The sequence below is a fragment of the Erinaceus europaeus genome, chromosome X (genome assembly GCF_950295315.1).
Source record: "Erinaceus europaeus chromosome X, mEriEur2.1, whole genome shotgun sequence".
Classification (NCBI taxonomy): Eukaryota; Metazoa; Chordata; class Mammalia; order Eulipotyphla; family Erinaceidae; genus Erinaceus; species Erinaceus europaeus.
In genome coordinates this window covers 412,946-433,056 of record NC_080185.1, presented here as the reverse complement: position 1 = coordinate 433,056, position 20,111 = coordinate 412,946, and the positions used below count along the sequence as shown (strand labels likewise).

At 42.2% G+C, this 20,111-nt stretch overlaps 1 protein-coding gene across 1 annotated transcript in view; it reads left to right on the top strand.

The window, feature by feature from the left end:
• Positions 1-20,111, top strand: part of SPRY3 (sprouty RTK signaling antagonist 3) — a 137,625-nt gene that overhangs the window by 38,964 nt on the left and 78,550 nt on the right. The window lies entirely within an intron of this gene.

The window sequence follows — 20,111 nt, the reverse complement described above, 5'->3', positions numbered from 1 at the left end:
AACAAAACCATAGAATAAGAGGGGTACAATTCCGCACAATTCCTATAACCCGATCTCCATATCCCACCCCCTCCCCTGATAGCTTTCCCACTCTCTATCTCTCTGGGAGCATGGACCCAGGGTCGTTGTGGGTTGCAGAGGGTGGAAGGTCTGGCTTCTGTAATTGCTTCCCCGCTGAACATGGGCGTTGACTGGTTGATCCATACTCCCAGTCTGCCTCTCTCTTTCCCTAGTAGGGTGGGGCTCTGAGGAAGTGGAGCTCCAGTACACATTGATGGGGTCGTCTGTCCAGGAAAGTTTTTATGTTCTTTGGATAGATCCTTGGAAGAGGATTTGCTATATCATAAGGTAAATATATTTCCAATGTTCTGAGGACTCTCCAGACTGTTTCCCACAGGGAATGGACCAATTTACATTTCTTTTTTCTTACACATACTTGCCAGCACTTGTAGCTTCTGTCCCTTTTAATGCATGACGTTTGCACGGGTGTGAGATGGTATGTCATTGTTGTCTACATTTGAATTTCTCTGATCATCAGTGACTTTGAGCATTTTTCATATGTATTTTGGCCATCTGAATGTCTTATTTCGTAAAGAGGCTGTTCGTATCTTCTCCTCATTTTGAACGAGGTGGGATTTTTTGTTGCTAAATTTTGTGTTTTCCTTATATATTTTGTTTATTAATGATTTGTCTCCAGTACAGTAGAGCATTGTTCTGTTTTGGTGATGGTTCCTTTTGCTGTGCTAGAGCTTTTCAGTTTGCTGTAGTTCCATTTCTTTATTTTTACTTTTATTTTTCTTGTTGTAGATCTCAAGTCTCTGAAGATATTTCAGAAACAGACATGGAGTATGTGCATGTTTTCTTTTTATCTGTGTTATAGTTTCTGGACTGCTGTCCACACCTGTGATCATTTTGAGTCAACTTCTGTGCAGTGGTGAGATGTGGTATTCTTTTTCACCTGCATGCCTTAATACATTTCCCCAGCACTGTTTACTAAAGATTCCATTTTCTCCATATAATGCTCTGTCCTCCCCACCTCCCCACCAAAAAGTAAGTGTCCATAGGTGTGAGGGAACTTAATATTTTTGAGCACCTTTTATGGGTGAAAAAACATAGTGCCTACCTTCAGGAATATTGTTATTACTCCAGTAAGCAGAACTGTTGTGGTGTAGTCACTGTTTAGTAGATTGTGAGCCCATTTAATTTTGTTGTCATGTTTTTCACAAGTATAATTGTATGAAACTTTATCAAATGCCTGCATTGTTCAATATAGGTGTACTGTGTATGCATATAGCATTCATCTTACCTATTAACATGTTAACCCTATGAAACAAGTGAAACGCTTCTGTTTATAGGCATGCCATAATAAATTGGAAGCTTGGCAGTCACTTCTCATAAAAACACAGAAAGAATCAGTAGGGGTGTGTCTCTGAGTTGTTTGAGCAGAAAAGCTCCTAGAGCAGTCACAATTATATTTCTGCAGAGAAACAGAAGAGGAATGTGTGTGTGTGTGTGTGTGTGTGTGTGTGTGTGTGTGTGTGTGTGTGAAATGACAAAGGAAATATGTCAGAGTAATTGAGAATAAGCAGCACATCATGTAAAGAAACATTTGTTAACTCCAGAAGTAAGATGTAGTTGGTGCCCTTGACTTAGGACAAATTTGTAGATATTAGGAAACACATGAAAAAGATGGCTTATTTTATATAACTTTGATAATTGTAAGTGAGACAAAAGACCATGTGCTAGACAGGATGGGAAAGACATGGCTGGATAGCCATATATACCATCTCCTAAGAGTTTTGTAATATGTGGTTTCCTGTCATTTGAGCTTCTTAATGTAACATTATGCCCAAGTGTACAATATGAAAAGTAAGATACTTAGGGGAAAAGAAAACTGCATCCTCAGTGTAACGTATTTCTAGCCAAAAGAGAATATTTATTGTGACTTAATTTATATCTTTGATTATATCACAAATCAACATGAGATTTTCAATAAGAAATCAGAGTAGTAATCTGTAAAACCTAGCTTTTGATTATATATTTCAGGTCCTGGTGATCATCACTTACTTTACTTCTCATTAGGCAATAATCCATGGTGACTAGTTCTGAAATCTTGACTAAATTTTAGATCAAAAACACATTTTATACATTCTGAAATTTCCTGTTACTTTTTGAAAATATGAAATATATTTTCCAGCTTCTATTTTGAAAAAAACTTTATTTTTAGAACAGTTTTATATTCACTGCAACATTGAGCATAAAGTACACACATTTCTGTATAGCCTCTAGATCATGCTTGCTCAGTCTCCATCACTCACTATCAAAATTCTTTTTAAAAATTTCTTTATTAGGGGATTAATGTTTTACTGTCAACAGTAAATATAATAGTTTGTATATGCATAACATTTCTCAGTTTTCCAAAGGACAATACAACCCCCACTAGACCCTCTGTCATCCTTTTCCAAGACCTGTACTCTCCCCCCCCACCCTAGAGTCTTTTACTTTGGTGCAATGTATTAAAATTCTGTATAACAAATTCCATTTGTTACAACTGATAAACCTGCACTGATACATCACAGTCACTCCAAGTTCTTAGTTTTTGTCTAGGTTCATGGTTTGTTTTTTGTGTCCTGTGGGTTAGACAAATATGTAATGACATATAGTCACCACTGTAGAATCACAAAGAGTAGTGTCACTGTCCTGAATATCTTTTGTGCTTTGCTATCCAGCCTGCCCCTCTTCCACACTGACAACCACCTATCTTCTTACTGCCTATGTCGGGGTTCCTTGGGGGAATGAGGCAGGAGTGAGCTCGCTAAAGGGGCCTTCCAGCATATTGTGGCAGCAGATGATGCACAAACCTCTTTAGGGTCCCACTGCGGGGAATGGAACAACTTTATTGACACAGTTACGAGTTTATAAAAGGGCAGCTGTGCAGGGGAAGTAGCCAGCTGGCCAATAAGGTCAATATCTCCTTATAAGGGGAAAGAGAGCAAGGCAACGAGAGGGTATGGATGATGATATAGAAACAGGGAAATAGAAATATAAGGAAGGTGAAGCCCACCAGAAAGGGGGGAGGGGTGGGTGATGTGGCGAGACTGAAAGGAAGGTTGAAATTCTCCTGCATACTCTTGCCACATCTCACTCTCGACCACAAGGCTGGCATGCCAAGGGGAGACTGACAGACAAACTTCTGGGGGGTCAGCCATCCATGCTCAAGCACACATCAGACCCACATGCGTCCAAAGTTTTGATTTTTACAACATGTCATAGAGTTAGAATCAGACAGTATGTAACCTTTCAAGATAGGACTCTTGCACTTCATCATATACATTTGATGTTCTTCCATGTCTTTTCATAGTTTTCCAGCTTAATTTTTTTAATGCCAGTTTGGGAGGGCCACTGTTTATTCATTGCCTACTGAAGGACATCTTGGTAGCTTCTAAGTTTTAGTAATTATGACTAAAGCTACTATAAACATTCATGTGCAGATTTTTATATGGAACTGACATTTTGAATCATTTGGTAAATACCAAGGAGCAAGATTGCTAGATCATGTAGTAAAAGTAGGTTTACTTTTTAAGTAACTGTCAAACTATCTTCTAAAGTGGCCATACCAGTTTGCTTTTTTAATAGCACTGACTGAGTACTCTTGCTAGTCCACATCCTTGTTGGATTTTCATCTTTCTAATAAATATACAATGGTATCTCTTTGTTTTAACTTGTGATTCCTGTTTATTCTCTTTGGTGAAGCATCTGTTTAGTTATTTTTAAATTTTTTTTATTTATAAAAAGGAAACATTGACTAAACATAGAATAAGAGGGGTACAACTCCACACAATTCCTATCACTAGATCTCCATATCCCATCCCCTCTCCTGATAGCTTTCCTATTCTTTAACCCTCTGAGGTTATTGTGGTATGCAGAAGGTAGAAGATCTGGCTTCTGCAATTTCTTCCCCACTGAACATGGGTGTTGGCTGGTCGATCCATACTCCCACCCTGCCTCTCTCTTTACTTAGTGGGGAAGTGTCAGGAAATTGTGAGGAGCCTCACAAAGCACCCTGTGTTCCTGATACTATGGCCTATCTACATAATCATTGTTTTGCCTGAAAGATCCCCACCTATTCCATTCCTTTGATCTATCTTCTTTCTACCCTCAAGACCCTCCCTGCCTCCAGGGTAGTATTAATCCCACCAGTTAAAACCCTCGCAAAAGTTGCTAAGGAAGTTCCTACCTTTCCAGCCTTTCTCCGCCCCTTTCCTAGCCATTTCTGTTTCCGACTTGCAACTTCCAGGTATGTCCTTTAAAAAAGCCTTGGATCTCTGATCAAAAAAGCTATTGCATTGTCTTGCCACGTGTTTGGTTCCTGAGTCATCTCCCTCGCGTTGCTGAGTGAGTAGCAGCCCAGGCTGGCTCTGGTCGAGTTCTCTCCAGCCCAGAGAGTAAGCGTCTGGGAAGAGGCACCCTCACGCTAGCCCAGCAGGGAAGGGCTCTGGGGAAGTGGAGCTCCAGAACACATTGGTGAGGTTGTCTGTCCAGGGAAGTCTGGTTGGAATAATGCTTGCCGGTCCCAGTTTGGGGTGCCAGTTGCCAGTCTAGCTTCACGAGCGGGAGAGAGATGACCAGGGACTCATGGCTGAGTGGGACATGGTTCAATCTTTATTGAGCGGGAATGCAGTGTGATCTAGCTATCTCTAATCACAATCCTGTCCTTATATATCTCCTGAGGCGGAAGTGTTAAGAAGAGGAAGAACGTAGGATAGGGGATGGGGAGAAGGAAAATGCGCGAACCAGTGGGGATTAAACCAATGTGGGCAAAACAATGCAACAGAAGGGGTCTTAGAAGCAGAATTTAGAAGCAGACCAACATTTCACCCTTTATTTTTAACTAATGGCCATAGTATCAGGAGTGTGGGGTGAACAGAAACCTATATCGTACAGGCATTTTCAAAAGAACTGGCACAAGACATGGAGGAACAAATAAGAGAGCAGCAAGAACCAGTGTGATGCCAAAGGGAGGCCTGAGGGGGGCGTTTCCTGCCTCAAAGGGCAAGGCCTATCAGGCAAAAGGGCATTTCCTGCCTCTGTGGGCATTTCTTGCCTCTGGGGGCGTTTCATGCCTCAAAGAGCATTTCCTGCCTCTGTGGGCAGGACCTAGTAAGGAGGGGGGGGGGTTTCCTGACTCTGGAGGCAAAGACTGAGGGCGAGGGGGCATGCCTACAGAGTCCCCAAGGCTTCTGGCTGCAAAGTCCATGGACTACTGCAGTCAGTCTTTGAGAAACCCAGCAGCATAAAGGGAAACTGCTGTAAAGTTGTGTAAAGTGTCCAAGAGGTGTACCGGTATGTCCAATAGAATGTGTCAGTCCAAAGCAGATGACCACGGAAGAAATGCCAGGGGATGAAATGCTGCACATCTGTCTTGATGGGGAAGGTCAACCACTGTAATTTCACTTTTCTGTAGTGAGTGAGTTTTGGTGTCTGTGAATCAGTTTCTTCAGGTCGTGCCAGGTCACATTGGTTTCAGGGGGTGTGCGTTGTAGTCATGCCATTTTGTGGGTGATGTCAGAGAACAGGGGTCCAAATGGATTTCCGGGGATTTCATTTGAGCAGATGCTTTTTCATGTGAAGACTTGACAGCTGTAATTCACTTACTTGTGAAGCAAAACTTGTAGCAGATTAGAAGTTTACTATAATTGATAACTCCATTATAATTGGAAGTCCTTTCTAGTATGATTTTAAGGTTGTTTAAATAGTTTAAACTCAATAAAAGAACCATGGTTAGAAGCCTCAGGCATGAGAATCATTAACATAAAAATTGCTTTATCTACCCCACCCATACTCATACAGTTTTCAGGATTAAATGTTTCCAAGACATAAAAATTCTAAAGAGAAAAAAACCAATTTTTGGACTGTTTCTGGATGTCTTTAGAAATCATGGCTGCATCCAGCATTTTTTTTTTGTAAAGTCAGTGTCATACAAAAATTCAGTTATACAAATCACTCTTTTACGAAATGCAACTGAAAGTAGACAGCAAACTTAAGATATTCAGAGAGAACAATGGGGGGGGGAATCGAGAGAAAAGTGGTAGGCAGTTTTTGCTTCTTTCACCTTGAGCCAGATTATCCAGATCTCACCATGGAGCATCATGAGTCCTAGTACAAAAAGCTCCTCGAAATTCCGTTTAGGGTGCTTCTGATGGTTCCTGCAAGATTACTGCAGGCACCCATTTTTTAAAAGTCTTCCCATTGAAGAAAGAATCAAATCAGGAGGGTAGAACTAACCACATATCTCCATTCTTGGGGAGTGCCAGGGTACTGGAGAATGCTCTTCAATTTATAGTAGTCCTTCTCTGCAGTAAACATGGGAGAGGGAGTCCAGAAAGTCCCAGGAGAAATCTATGCACATCTCCTAAGCTCTACGATCACGGCCATAAGGAACCAAAGTTCCTGGTCAGGGATCCAAAGTGTGGCCCAGAGCAAAATGTTCTAGAGGCAGAGAAACTGTCTCATGAAGAAAGAATAGAAGCTTTGGGAAACCTCTTCATAAGTAGAAAGGCAACCCATGGCGGATGGGTAGCCAAGTTTACTTATCTGGGGGATGGGCGTGTTAGGTCCCATGTCGGGCACCATATGCCAGTCCCAGTTCGGGGCACCAGTTGCTGGTCTAGCTTCACGAGCGGGAGAGAGACGACCAGGGACTCATGGCTGAGTGGGACGCAGTTCAATCTTTATTGAGCGGGAATGCAGTGTGATCTAGCTATCTCTAATCACAACTCTGTCCTTATATATCTCCTGAGGCGGAAGTGTCAGGAAGAGGAAGTACGTAGGATAGGGGGTGGGGAGAAGGAAAATGCACAAACCAGTGGGGATTAAACCAGTGTGGGCAAAACAATGATTATGTAAATAGACCACAGCGCCAGCAATGCAACAGAAGGGGTCTTAGAAGCAGAATTTAGAAGCAGACCAACACATGCTAGCATGTGGAACCTGGTGGCTGAAAAGAGAGTTAACATACAAAGCCAAACAAATTGTTGACCAGTCATGGACCTATAGGCTGGAATAGTGCAGATGAAGAGTTGGGGGGGGGGTCCTCCATTTTGTAGATAGCTCGTAGGCCTATTTTAGTTATATTCCAAAGGGCCTGTGGCTATACTAGTTTTTTTTTTCTTTTTCTTTTTTCCCTTGAGCCTGAAATCTTATATGCAGGTAGATCCAAGTTATTGTCTGGGGAGATGATGTCATGGCTGGAAAAAGGAACAGAAAGCTGGATCATGGAAGAGAGTATTTCTCTAATATGGGAAAGGGGTATAAATATTGTTGACTGTAAACCCCATCGATTTGATGTGATCTGGGACCCATATTCAACTTAGGAACCTATGTGACCTCTGCATCCCTATAGATCTGAGCTCACATTCTGTGGTCATGAATAGGAACATTCCAAGATACCCCAATATCGATCCATCTTCCTCAGGTGTAGCATAGAGTATGTTGTCCATCCTCCCTTTGGAGGATGGAACATTCTCTACCATTGTTGATACATGTGGAGGTAAAGGTCCTTTGGGCAGCCACAAAGGTGTCTATTTTGTTGTTCCTGATAGAAATGACCGGTAACAATGGAAAAAGGGATTTATTCGAGGTCTAGGCCCATCATGTCTGTTTGGGAATCTCAGGACTTCCTGATTAGTACCCTAGCTGATGGGGTGGCCTGATAGTGACTAAAGAGTCATCATTAAAGTATGCCAGTCTCATGTCCTTATTCAGCTTTTGCAGTCCTTGCTTTGATAAGGTTAGCTTTGGAGTGAGTGAGAGAACTGTAATAGGAAGTAGGTGAAGAGGGTATCCAAGTCTAAGTAGACACTATTTTATTATGACCTGGGGCCCTATTCATGAAGTCCTGAGATTCCCAAACAAACATGATGGCTTTGTAATTGCTTCCCCACTGAACATGGGCATTGACAGGTCAATCCATACTCCAAGCCTACCTCTCTCTTTCCCTAGTAGGGTGGGGCTCTGGGGAAGCTGAACTCCAGGATTTACTGATGGGGTTGTCTGTCCAGGGAAGTCTGGTTGGAATCATGGTTCCAGATGGGTTCCACCAGGTTCCAGATGGGTCGATATTGGGGCAGCTTGGAATGTTCCCACTCATGACCACAGGATGTGAGCTCAGATCTACACACCTAGACCTCAAATAAATCCCTCTCTCCATTGTTACCAGTCATCTCTATCAGGAACAACAAAATAGACACCTTTGTGGGCCCCCAAAGGACCTTGCCCTCAAGTTGGATCAACAATGGTAGAGAATGTTCCATCCTCCAAAGGGAGGATGGACAACATACTTTATGCTACACCAAAGAAAGATGGGTCAATATTGGGACAGCTTGGAATGTTCCTACTCATGACCACATAATGTGAGCTCAGATCTACAGGGATGCAGAGGTCACATAGGCTCCTTAGCTGAATATGGGCCCCAGAGCAAATCAAATCGATGGGGTTTACAATCAACAATATTTATACCCCTTTCCCATATCAGAGAGTGATTCTCTTCCGTGATCCAGCTTTCTGTTCCTTTTCCAGCCATGACATCATTTCCCCAGACAATAACTTGGATCTACCTGCATATCAGATTTCAGGCTCAGGGGAAAAAAGAAAAAGAAAAAAAAAACTAGTATAGCCACAGGCCCTTTGGAATATAACTAAAATATGCCTACTAGCTATCTAGGAAATGGAGGACCCCCCAACTCTTCATCTACACTGTTTCAGCTTTTAGGTTTATGATTGTTCAACAATTTGTTTGGTTTTGTATGTTAACTCTCTTTTCAGCCACCAGGTTCCAGATGCTACCATGATGCCAAGCAGACTTCCCTGGACAGACGACCCCACCAGTATGTCCTGGAGCTCAGCTTCCCCAGAGCCCTGCCCCACTATGGAAAGAGAGAGATAGGCTGGGAGTATGGATCCACCTGTCAACGCCCATGTTCAGTGGGGAAGCAATTACAGAAGCAGACCTTCCACCTTCTGCATCCCACAATGACCTTGGATCCGTACTCCCAGAGGGATAAAGAATAGGACAGCTATCAGGGGAGGGGTTGGGGTATGGTTATCTGGTGGTGGGAATTGTGTGGAGTTGTACTCCTCTTATCCTATGGTTTTGTTAATGCTTCCTTTTTATAAATAAAAAAATAAAAAGCTGAATAAGGGCAAGAGACTGGCACACTTCATTGATGACTACTTAATCAGTATCAGGCCACCCCGTAATCTGGGGCCCTAGTCGGGGAGACCTGGGATTCCCACACAGCTGTGATGAACCTAGATCTCAAATAGATCCCTCTCTCCATTGTCGCTGGTCATCTCCATCAGGAACAACATAATGGACCCTTTTGCCCCCCCCCCCCACAGGACCTTGCCCTTAATGTGAATCAACAATGGTAAAGAATGTTCCATTCCCTTAAGGGAGGCTGAACAGCGTACGCTATATTCTACCTGAGGAAGATGGGTCCTGAAATTGGGGCAGCTTGGAACGTTCCTACTTATGACCACAGAATGTGAGCTCATACCTACAGGGATACAGAGGTTACACAGGCTCCTTTGCTGAATATGGGCCCCAGATCAAATAGATGGGGCTTACAGTCAATAATATTTATACACTTTTCCTGTATTTGGGAGCTACTCTCTTCCCTCATCCAGCTTTCTAGCCCTTTGTCCAGCCATGACATCATCTCCCCAGACAATAACTTTGGTCCACCTGCGTATCAGAGATCAGGCTAAGAACAAAACTAGTAAAGTCATGGGTTCTTTGGAATATAGCTAAAATAGACCTACTAGCTATTTCCAAAACGGAGACCCCAAATCTTCATCTGCACTATTCCAGCCTTTAGGCTCATGATTAGTCAACAATTTGTTTGGCTCTATATGTTAACTCTTTTTTCAGCCAGGAGGTTCCAGATGCTAACATGATGTCAGCCGGACTTCCCTGGGAAGATGACCCCATCAATATGTTCTGGAGCCCCCCTTCCACAGTGTCCCGCCCCACTAGGTAAAGAGAGAGGCAGGCTGGGAGTATGGTTCCACCTTTCAATGCCCATGTTCAGCGGGGAAGCAATTATAGAAGCCATTCTGCACCCTATAGTGACCCTGGGTCCATACTCCCAGAGGGATAAAGAATAGGAAAGCTATCAGGGGAGAGGATGGAATATGGAGTTCTGGTGGTGGGAATAGTGTGGACTTTTACCCCTCTTATCCTATGGTCTTTCAGTGTTTCCATTTTATAAATAAAAAATACCATTTATTTATTTATTTATTATTTATTGAGTAGAGACAGAGAGAGAGGACAAGAGGAGATAGAGTGTGGGGGGTACTGGGTGGTGACACACTTGGTTAAGCACATATGTTACAATGCTCAAAGACCCAGGTTTAAGACCCCAGTCCCCCACCTGCAAGGGTAAACCTTCACAAGTGGTGAAGCAGTGCTACAGGTGTCTCTCGTCTCTCTTCCCCTTTCCTCTTGATTTCTGGCTTTCTCTACCAAGTAAATACAGATAACAAAAAATTTAAGAAAAGAGAGAAGGAGAGAGATAAAGAGAGACACGTGTAGTGCTGCTTCCCTGCTCATGAAGTTTCTCCCCTGCAGGTGAGGAGCAGGTGCTTGAACCTGGGTCCTTGTGCACTGTAATGTGTGTGCTCAGCCAGGTGCGCCACCTCCCAGCCCAGGATCTTATTCTTTTAAAAATAACCTCAGTCTTGTGTTGGGCTACACTACCACTTTCTACATAGTCTTACAGATTATTTTTTTAAACAATGCAGAGATTTTAGTTTTCATCAGCAGTTTTCACTGGGCTTTGCTACTGCATGATTTCACAACTTTCCTTGGAGTGAGTCTCCCCCTCTCTCTGTCTCTCTCTCTTTCTCTGCCTGTCTTCCTCTCTTTTAGATAGAGGGTAAGAGACAGAGATGGAGAGGCAGAGAGGAGAGACACCACAGCATTGCTCCACAGCTCATGAAGCTTCCCTTGTGCAGGTGGGAGCTAACATGTACTTTCAGGGGTTCAAATCCAGGTTCTTAAGCATGGTGAAGTGTAAAGTTTACCAGGTGAGCCCCCACTGGGATGCTAAGATAATCCAAATGGCATCCCAGGACTGTCACATTAAATGAGATAGCCTGGCATGTGGGATTCCTACAGACTTGGGTGGACTACTATTTCTAGACTGAATGGGCTTGTTATCAAAAGAAACTTCTAGAGTTTAGAAATTATGCTTTTCTTGCCTTCATTGCCCATGCTCTGAGTTCAGGAGAAACCTTCCTAGCTCCAAGTATAGGACAAAGTGCCTATAGTCTTATATATATACAGAGAGAGAATCTTTGCTGACTGCAGTATTATGATTCCAGTACCCTTCAGAAGGGACGGAACAATGATGCTGAGTAAGGTGCTGGCCTGTCTACTTGTGATTCTGTTATGTTAATCTGTAAAGTGTCCAATTCCAATGTTCTGTTTTGCTGGCTGAAGAAAACCCCTTTGTAAATACTTAGCAAATTAGCAATTGGTGTTCCTTTGCCAGAACTTCCAAATCAGTCTTTCCTTTTGAAGCAAGAAAGTGAGCAAAGTGGGAGGGGAGGAATAACTGCTATACTGGAAAAGAACTGAACAAAGTGGCTTTGGGATGGTTTACTTATTAAAATTTTCTACAATAAAGGTAAATAAATTGGCATTGTTAGCTGTGGAAGCCGAGTCAGTTCAGGCTAAATTTATTTGATTGTAGATGAGAAACCTGTTTTCTGTACTCTTACTCATAACCATGCATTTTATTTTCCTAGCAAAACTTCATTTTCAAGAGTAATGAGTTGCCTTTTCTTTTTTAAATTTTTATTTATAAAAAGAAAACACTGACAAAAACCGTAGGATAAGAGGGGTACAGATCCACACAGTTCCCACCACCAGAATTCTGTATCTCATCCCCTCCCCTGATGACTTCCCTATTCTTTATCCCTCTGGGAGTATGGACCCAGGGTCATTATGGGGCGCAGGATGGCTTCTGTAATTGCTTCCCCACTGAACTAGGGCATTGACAGGTAGATCCATACTCTCAGCCTACCTCTCTTTCCCTAGTGGGGTAGGGCTCTGAGGAAGGAGGGCTCCAGGACACATTGGTGGGGTTGTTTGCCCAGGGAAGTCCAGTTGGCATCATGTTAACATCTGGAACCTGCTGGCTGAAAAAAGAGTCAACATATAAAGCCAAAGAAATTATTGACTAATCATGAACATGTACTAAATTGTAAAAAAAATTTTTTTTTAAATTTTTTATTTAAGAAAGGATTAGTGAACAAAAGCATAAGGTAGGAGGGGTACAACTCCACACAATTCCCACCACCCAATCCCCATAACCCACCCTCTCCCATGATAGCCTTCCCATTCTCTAGCCCTCTGGGAGCATGGACCCAGGGTCGTTGAGGGTTGCAGAAGGTAGAGGGTCTGGCTTCTGTAATTGCTTCCCCGCTGAACATGGGCGTTGACTGGTCGGTCCATACTCCCAGTCTGCCTCTCTCTTTCCCTAGTAAGGTGTGTCTCTGGGGAAGCTGAGCTCCAGGACACATTGGTGGGGTCTTCAATCCAGGGAAGCCTAGCCAGCATCCTGGTGGCATCTGGAACCTGGTGATTGAAAAGAGAGTTAACATACGAAGCCAAACAATTTGTTGAGCAATCATGGATCCCAAGTTTGGAATAGTGGAGAGGAAGTGTTAGGGAGGTACTCACTGCAAACTCTAGTGTAATCCTGCTTTCAGGTATATATTTTGCAGTAGTTTATGGATACGTGTGCACATACGCTCTCTCTCACAGAAACTGGTGTATGTCTAGGTTATGGGACTTTGTTAGAAAGTGAACTACCTGAGATGAAATTAGAGTGTACTATAAAAGGAAAGGTCTCACCCAAGTAATGAAGCTGAAGGGTTGTCATTCCACACGTGAAGTCTCTGGATACACTCTGAGGTGAAGCATGTTGAGATGGCAATCGTTGCTTTGGTTAGGTTGTGATCGGCGGATGCAATATTATTTGGTATGGATTGGGAGATGCATACGGGAAAGTGAGCCCTATCCAAGGGTGCCAGGACTGGGGGAAGTAGGGGCTCTATAGTGAAGATGTGAGGTTCCTGCTGTCTTAGGGTTCAAAAAGACAATCAATAGTTAATATTATCATCACATTATTTGTTAATTGGGTTAACTTTGAAAAGTCCCTTTGTTATGGTTTGCTGTACAGTACCCAGTATCTTGTATATAGCTGTGCTATTGGAAGCTTCTAATCTACTTGGTCTAGGCTTTTGAGAGAGTCCGCATATCAAATACGTAGCCTATCTATTAAAAAGATTCAGTTTGTCTTTTGAGAACCTTTGAGACATACAATTGATTTCCCCCTCTCATATTAATTAACTACTGATTTATATGTCTACATTTTGCTAGGAGTGTACATAAACACCATTCCCATCACCAAAGGACCGTGACCCATCCCTCCCGCCCACTCCCACCCCCCACTGGCCCAGGAAGCTACATGTCTACCCCTCACCACTGGGTTTTTACTTTGGTGCCCTACTTACAGTTTGATCAGGTCCTGCTTTTAGTTTCCCTTTCAGATCTTCTAAGTCAGCTTCTGTTGATGAGTGGGATCATCCCATACTCATCTTTAACTTTCTGACTTAGTTCACTTAACATAATTCCTTCTAGCTCTGTCCAAGATGGGTCAGAGAAGGTGGGTTCATTGTTCTTGATAGCTGCATAGTATTCCATTGTGTATATATACCACAGCTTTCTCAGCCATTCATCTGTTGTTGGGCACCTGGGTTGCTTCCAGGTTTTAGCTATTATGAATTGTGCTGCTATGAACATAGGAGTACACACCTCTTTTTGGTTGGGTGTTATGGAGTCCTTGGGGTATAACCCCAGGAGAGGAATTATTGGGTCATATGGAAGGTCCATGTCTAGCCTTCTGAGAGTTTTCCAGACTGCTCTCCACAGAGGCTGTACCAATTTAGTACATGTTAGTACATGATAGTTAGTAGACCTATTTTATTTTCAACTAAAGGCAGATTATAGAAAGTTATTTTACTTTAGCCAGAGAAAAGATTGGTTCCTTCCACACATATTTTTAGTCCCACTTTTTGTCAGGTACATGTCAGGAAAATATTAGATATAGCCCCTCTCCTCATGGAGCTTTCAAATATTATTATTTCAAAAGTAAAGTAATCATTAAATAATCTGTACTAGTATTTATTTAAAAAAAGCACAGACAACCATAAGAGCATAGACATCTGATTTTGTTTGAGTTCTGTTGGGTTGATCTCATCTATGATTTCATGTAAGACCAATATTTATTTCCGTATTGGTTTTATGTCTCTTGATATGAGTGGTGTGATAAGATCTTTTACTATTATTGTGCTGTTGTCAGTGTCTTCCTTGAGTTCAGTAAGTACTTGTATATTATATTTGGGTGCACCTTTATTTGGAGCATATATATTTATGATGGCTATATCTTTTTGTTGGATTGATCCTTTGACCATTATGTTGTGTCCCTCTCTGTCTCTTAATTATTTTGTTTGCCTGAAAGTATTTTATCTGAAAACTATATAGTTGTTACTGCTCTTTTCTTTTCTGCACTACTGGCTTGGAACATCTTGTTCCAACCTCTCACCTTAAGCTTCTGTTTGTCTTTTCTTTGGATGTGTGTTTCCTGGAGACATAGAATAGATGGATTTTGTTCTTTAATTCATTTAGCTACTCTGAGGCTTTTGACAGGTGAATTTAGGCCATTCACATTTAGGGCAATTATTGATAATCTGGCCTACTTATATTCACTATGATTTTTGAGGTTGTTTTACATTGTTGATGCCCAACATTATCACCACCCCTGATCATCTTTAGAAGAAACAACTGTATACAGTTGGCCAAGAGACGTACTGGTAAAAATATTTATCAACTAAAGGACAATTATTGCCACTATGACAACCTTTATTAGAGTCACCAAACAAGTCAATGCAGTAAAACTCAAAGTTAGCCTAGACCCCACTCTAATCCTAGGTGTATTACCTCCCTGACTTGAGGCCAGACCCCGTAAACCTAACACCGGTTTGGGTACGACAGGTGACACGCAACACCTTAAAACTGGGAGAAAGCCTACGCTTGTCAGGTGAAGAAGGCACTACCAAAGCTGCAAAAGGGCAAGAGACTGGCTCACTTCATGAGGGCCTCTTTGGTCACTGCCAGGCTGGCCCAGTCAGGGGCCCTAGTCAAGGAATCCTTGCACCGCCTCATAGATTCAGTTGGCCTAGACGTCTAACGGATCCCTCTCTCCACCATCACTGGTCACTTCCATCAGGAACATCATCACAGCCTTCTGATGGGGCTCTGCAAGAACTTGTCCTCCCTATAAAGTAGCAATCGTAGGGACTGCTCCCACTCTCTGAAGGGATGCTGGTCAGCTTACTTTGCCAATTGAGGAAGACTGGTCCTGAAATGAGTGAAACCTAGAATGTTTCCAGCTGTGATCATGGACTGTGAACACAGACTGAGAGGCACTTGGACATTATACAGGCCCCTGTGCTAAATATGAATAGATATGGGCCCTGTGTCAGATTGATCTGGTAAATGGTTAACTGTGTTTATATATTTTCTTCAAGTCTGAAAGATATTCTCTGTCCTGATCTCGTTTTTTAGGCCTATTCTCAACTCTGATAACATCTTCCCTGGCAATATTTTTAGTCTACCTGCACTTTAGCTGTCAAGCTCCAGCAAAAACCGCCACAGTTAGGGGCCCCTAGGAATATACCTAAAATAGACTTCGTAGCTTCTATTCACCCTAAAATCTCTACTTTCACCTGCGGTATTCCTATTTTATGGCTCCTGTTCATTAAATATTTTGTCTTGCTTTATATCTTTTGTATTATTTATTTGAAAAAGGAGACATTAACAAAACCAGAGGATAAGAGGGGTACAACTCCACACAGTTCCTACCACTAGCTCTCCGTATCCCATCCCCTCCCCTGATAGCTTTCCTATTCTTTATCCCTCTGGGAGTATGGACCCAAGGTCATTGTGGGATGAGAAGGTGGAAGGTCTGGCTTCTGTAATTGCTTCCTGACTGAACATGGGCATTGACTGGTTGATCCAAACTCCCAGCCTGCCTCTCACTTTCCCTAGTAGGGTGGAGCTCTGGGGAAGCGGAGCTCCAGGACATATTGGTGGGGTCGTCTGTCCAGGGAAGTCTGCTTTATATCTTAACACCTTGCAACCACAAAGTTGCAGATAGTACTGTGATTCCATCCTGACTTTCCTGAGCAGATGACCTCATCAGTGTATCTGACAGTCTCACTGGTTCAGAGCCCTACCTCACTAGGGGAAGATAGAAACACCCTGGGGAGTATGGATTGACCAGGCAACACCCATGTCTAGCAGAAAATCCAGACCTTCCACCTTCTGTAACCCAAAGAATTTTGGTCCATGCTCCCAGAGGAATAAATTTTGGGGGAAGATGACCAGAGTGCTCTGAACTCCAATTCCATCAGGACACAGAGAGAGAAGAGGGAAAAGATGTGTTTGGAATCTTTTCTCCATGCTTCCTATCTGCTTAGTGAACTCTGTTTGAAGTTCTTGTTTCATGTTTTCTAATTTCTTTATATATATACTCCCTTTTGTTGCCCTTGTTGTATTTTATTATTGTTGTAGTTATTATTATTGTTGTTACTGATGTCATAGTTGTTGGATGGGACAGAGAGAAATGGAGAGAGGAGGGGAAGATAGAGGGGGGAGAGAAAGACAGACACCTGCAGACCTACTTCACTGCCTGTGAAGCGACTCCCTTGCAGGTGGAGAGCCTTGAACCGGTATCCTTATGCCAATCTTTGTGCTTCGCACCACATGGCTTAACCCACTGTACTACTGCCCAACTCCCATGTTTTAAAATTTTTTAATGAACTATGTTTGTAGTTCTTTTGTATTTCCTAACTTCTTAGTGAAATATTCTTTCAATTCTTGAATATGGTCTTCCATGCTAAGTGTAGGTTCTTGGATAGCTCTCATAATGAGTTTTCTATAGTTTTTTCCTGATAGGTTCTCCAGGTCTGTAATTTCCTGGAGTTTTTTTTTTTTTTAATTTTTGTTAATTTTTAGAAACACTGACAAAAACCATACAGTAAGAGGGTACAACTCCACACAATTCTGACCACCAGAATTCTGTATCCCATCCCCTCCTCTGATAGCTTTCCTATTCTTTATCCCTATGGGAGTTTGGACCCAGGGGCATTATGGGGTGCAGAAGGTGGAAGGTCTGGCTTCTGTAATTGCTTCCCTGTTGAACATGGGCATTGACAGGTGGATCCATACTCCCAGCCTACCTCTCATTCCCTAGTGGGGTAGGGCTCTGGGGAAGTGGGGCTCCAGGACACATTGGTGGGATTGTCTGCCCGGGGAAGTCCATTTGGCATCATGTTAGCATCTGGAACCTTGTGACTGAAAAAAGAGTTAATTATAAAGCTAAACAAATTGTTGACTAGCCATGAACCTAAAGGCTGGAATATTGCAGATGAAGAGTTGTGGGAGTCTCTGTTTTGTAGTTAGGTAGTAGGCCTATTTTAGTTATATTCCAAAGAACCCATAACTATACTAGTTTTTTTCTGAGCCTGGCATCTGATATGCAGATGGACCCAAGTTTTTGTCTGGGAAGATGATGTCATGACTGGAAAAAGGACCAGAAAGCTGATCAGGGAAGAGAGTAGCTCCCAAATATTGGAAAGGTGTCCCATTGATTTGATGTAAATTGTGGCCCAAATTCAGTTTAGAAGCCTATGTGATCTCTGCATCCCTGTAGATCTGAGCTCACATTCTGTGGTCATGAGTAGGAACGTTCCAAGCTGCCCCAATTTCAGGACCCAACTTACTCAGGTGGAACATAGAGTATGTTGTCCAGCCTTCCTTTGGAGGATGGAACAGTCTCTAACATTGTTGATCCATGTTGGAGCAAGGTTCTTTGGGGGCCCATAAAGGTGTCTATTGTGTTATTCCTGATAGGACCGGTAACAATGGAGAGAAGGATTTATTCGAGGTCTAGGCCCATCATGTCTGTTTGGGAATCTTAGGATTCCCCAGCTAGGGCCCCAGCGGATGGGGTGGCCTGATAGTGACTAAAGAGTCATCGTTAAAGTAAGCCAGTCTCTTGCCCTTACTCAGTTTTCACAGTCCTTACATTGATAAAGTTAGCTTTGGAGTGAGTGAGGGAAGTGTAATAGGAAGTAAGTGAGGAGGATATCGAAGTCTAAGTAGACACTATTTCATTAGGAATTTTTTTAAAAAGATTTTATTTATTTATTCATGAAGATAGAAAGACAGAGAGAGAAAGAACCAGATATCACTCTGGTACATATGCTGCCAGGGATTGAACTCAAGACCTCATGCTTGACAATCTAATGCTTTATCCACTGTGCCACCTCCCAGACCATTTCATTAGGAACTTTATGGTGTCTTTTTAGGCCTTTCTACTTTCTTGCTGCATATACTGACTCACTACAGACTACTGTGCACTTTTGATTTCAGGTATATATTTTGCCCTAATTTATGGGTACATGTGAACATATGCCCTATCTCATGGGACCTGGTCTATATCTAGGTTTTGAAACTTTTTTAGGAATTGAACCACTGGAAATAGAATTAGAGAATCCTATGAAAGAAAAAGTCTTACCCAAGTAATGAGGCTGAAGGGTTAACACTCCACGCCTGACGTCTCTGGACACAGTCTGAAGTGAAGCATGCTGAGGTGGTACTTGTTGCATTGATTAGGTTGGGATCAGCAGATGCAATATTATTTCGTATAGATTGAGAGAAGCATGCAGGAAAGTGAGTCCCACCCTAGAGGTTCCAGGTTTGGGGGAAACATAGGCTCTATAGAGGAGGTGGGAGGCTTCTGCTGTCTTAGGGTTCAAGAAGGCAATAGATAGTTATTGCTGTGATCAAATTATTTGGCAATTGGGTTAACTTTGAAAATCCCTTTGTTAGGATTCACTGTATCATACAAAACATCATCATAATTTATGTCCTTTGACATTATTTGTATATATCTGTGTCTTATAAAGTGATGCCACTGGTTGCTTCTGTTCCCCCTGGTCTAAGCTTTTAAGAGAGTCACCATTTTAAAGACTGAGACTATGGTCTGTACATTAAAAAGTTTGAGATATTCAATCATTTTTACCCCCTCATATAAATTAGTGATTTATATGACTACAAGTTAATAGGAGTGTACATAAACACCATTCCCACCACCCAAAGACTGTGTCCCATCCCATCCTACCCCCTTCCACCCCCTGGTCTCCCAAGTGAAGCTGAACATACACCTTCGCCCTCCACCCAGAGATTTTTACTTTGGTGCCCTACTCCAAATTCAGTCAGATCCTGCTTTGAATTTCCCTTCCTGTTCTTCTTTTTTTGTTCCAGTACCAGGATATTTTGTTGAAGACGACCTTACAGTATAGTTGAGATCTGGGAGTGTGATGCCTCCATTTCTGTTTTTTTCCTCAAGATTGTTTTGGTGACTATAGGTGTTTTTCTTGTTCCAGATAAATGATTGTAATTTCTGTTCTATTCTTTTAAAGAATCTTGGTGGAACTTTGATGGGTATCGCGTTAAATTTGTATATGGCTCTGTGGAGAATATTCATTTTGACGATATTAATTCTTCCAATCCATGAGCATGGGATATCTTTCCATTTCTTGGTATCAGTTTCTATTTCCTTGACTAGTGGCTCATATTTTTCAATATACAAGTCTTTCACTTCTTTAGTCAGGCTTATTCCTAGGTATTTTATTGATTTTGCTGCACCAGTGAATGGGAGTGATTTCTGGATAGCTTCTTCTTTGGATTTAGTGTTTGCATAAAGAGATGCAATTGATTTCTGTACATTGATTTTGTATCCTGACACCTTGATATATTGCCTAATAACTTCCAGTAGTTTTCTGCTGGATTGTTTAGGTTTTTCTATGTATACTATCATATCATTTCAAATAGTGAGGGCTTGACTTCTTCCCTTCCAATCTGTATTCCTTTGATTCCTTTCTCTTGCCTGATTGCTATGGCAAGACCTTCC